The 2,500-nt window shown below is 42.4% G+C and overlaps 1 protein-coding gene across 1 annotated transcript in view; it reads right to left on the bottom strand.

Annotated features, from left to right (window-relative positions):
• LOC145412105 (uncharacterized) overlaps positions 1–2,500 on the bottom strand; it is a 121,263-nt gene that overhangs the window by 11,865 nt on the left and 106,898 nt on the right. The gene's annotated exons all lie outside the window — the stretch shown is intronic.

Genomic DNA, 2,500 nt, shown 5'->3' with positions numbered 1-2,500 from the left:
CGTGAGAGAGAGAGAGAGAGAGAGAGAGATTGTGTATTTGCGAGAGTTTGTGTGTGTGTGTGTGTGTGTGTGTGTGTGTGTGTGTGTGTGTGTGTCCAGGCGCCAGGAAACTCTAGTGCTGAAGTTATGTCACCAGTAATGTTAATAAACTTTGAGGGCATATCACCTAACCTATATTCTCTCTCTCTCTCTCTCTCTCTCTCTCTCACACACACACACACACACACACACACACACACACACACACACACATTTCCTCTTGACTGCAAACCATAATAAGCACTCGGCCAGCACCAACTGATACCCTAAAGCAGGGGTTCTCAACCTGGGGTCAGTGGACCCCCAAGGGGTCCATGGATGGGATACAGGGGGTCCATGAAGGTCAGAATAATTGAGAACAATTTAGCGAGATTGCGTGATGTCGTTTGGCATCATTAACGAAAAAAAAAAAAAAATCGAATTCTTGAAGAATTCTGGTGTTCGTTGACACAAGCCTACCCTCGTCTGGCAAAGCGAGCTATCGGTGCTCTGATTCCGTTTGCAACTACATACCTTTGTGAGTCAGGGACTTCGGCGCTTGTTTCTATCAAAATGAAAAGTCGAAATCAACTGGATGTCAATGATGACATGCTTGTTGCCTTGTCAAAGACCACTCCACAGTTTCATCTTATTCAGGCCAAACAGCAACAACAACCCTCTCACTGAAATGAACTTTCGAGCAGACTTAAAGTTTTGTTTTGTTTAATTTGCTGAAGTTGGATGTATTTCATTTTTTCGGGTACCCATTAGTTTTTGCATGAAAAAGTGAGAAGCATGATTCTTTGTAAAGACTGTTTTATATATGGTGATACACTGCGTGAGGTAGTTTTCAATAAAATAATGTATATTCATTGCATGCAAAATGCTGCTTTGGTGCTTATGTGCATTTTTGTAGGGAAGGGGTTCATAGCTTTCAACAGATTCCCGAAGGGGTCTGTGACTCAGTAAAGATTAAGAACCACTGCCCTAAAGGAACATCAGCTTCCCTAAAACATACATCGTCTTCATTTGCATGGCGGATCAGAGGCTTCATGTTTATCGTTTTGTAAGATTTCCCTCTGTTGTTAAAGTTGTTTGTCGTTTGTTGAAATTAAATGTCCAGGTGCTTACATTTCTTTCCCTTTGCCAATGTCGGATGTGCAAAAAGTATATAACTGAAAATGTATAGTACGTAATGTATCCGGGATATTGAATTACAGTATTAGAGCTATTGTGTATCTCTCTCTCTCTCTCTCTCTCTCTCTCTCTCTCTGCTCTTGTCTTGTCTGCTCCGCACCTTTATAATCAATTACTCGGTCATAATTATATCAAGCCATACCACACATTTGGCCACACATCCCTTCACTCATCATTCAGACCTTCGTTAAATGCAACACTCCATATTTATATTACTAGTCTATATTCACCTTAGTTTTGGCCAGATTTCCCTCCCTTCGCAGTTTATTTTACGTAGTTCAGTGGCAGAAAAAGAGAGCGCTACTACTCTGCGTCTTTTCCATAGCACTTAATCGTGACTAGCATCATCTGTGGTTGCAGTTCAGCGGTCAGGGACAGATGGCAATCCTAAGTCAAATATCAGTAGACATCTCGAAGTTAATGGATCTTGAATTTGGCTCTCTTTATTTTCTCTTTTTCCTGATAGGAACAATTTCACGGGCTTCTATCATTTGATTCCTTCTTCCTTGCATAAAAAAAGACAGATTACTGTTGCATTCGCAGGAATATTTTGCAGTAATATCTAGTGTTAATCTCTCCAATATTACTCTCCTGTTAGTGTTAATATTTTGGTACACTTCAGCAGTCGCGATGGGGTAAGATGGTGATTTTTTGAAGACCAGGATTACTAATAACATACAGCTGCATTCACAGTAATACTGGGGAGTAATATCATCGGATCCCAGGCAGTGTGAATCCAGACGGGTAATATTACTGTGGTGTGTGACTTGTGGGGGCAATATCCACAAGGAGGAGGAGCAGGAGGAGGAGGGACGTGGCAAGTTCCTGGGAACAAGATTGAATAACATCACTTGGTCAAAATTGTCGTCACATGGTTCTCGCACTCCTTCCTTCTCCGATTCTCTCCTTCCTGACTTCTTTCTCACCTCTCCTTGACACTCACCTCCGTTACTTCTCCCTGATTCACACCTTCCTCATCTCTCCATGATTCTCACCTCCCCTATCTCCCCGATCATAACCCTTACCTCTCCCTGTACTGTGCTTCCATCACGTTTCCTTGATTCTCACATTCCTCACCGCTCCCTGACACGCACACCCTCACCATGCCCTGACTCTCGTACTCCTCACTTCCTTATGATTCTCACCTCTCATCTTCACCTGATTCTTTCCTCCTTTATCTCTCCCTGATTTTCTCCTCCACCTCCCTAACTTTTCCCCAACCTTTCACATTTTCTCTTACTTCCTAACTCCCTTTTTCACACAACTCACATCTCTCTCAAACTTC

The sequence above is a fragment of the Coenobita brevimanus genome, chromosome 92 (genome assembly GCF_032717465.1).
Source record: "Coenobita brevimanus isolate Jiangsu-jjx chromosome 92, ASM3271746v2, whole genome shotgun sequence".
Lineage (NCBI taxonomy): Eukaryota > Metazoa > Arthropoda > Malacostraca > Decapoda > Coenobitidae > Coenobita > Coenobita brevimanus.
The sequence above is the reverse complement of the archived record's forward strand: the minus strand, read 5'-3'. Positions and strand labels throughout refer to the sequence as shown.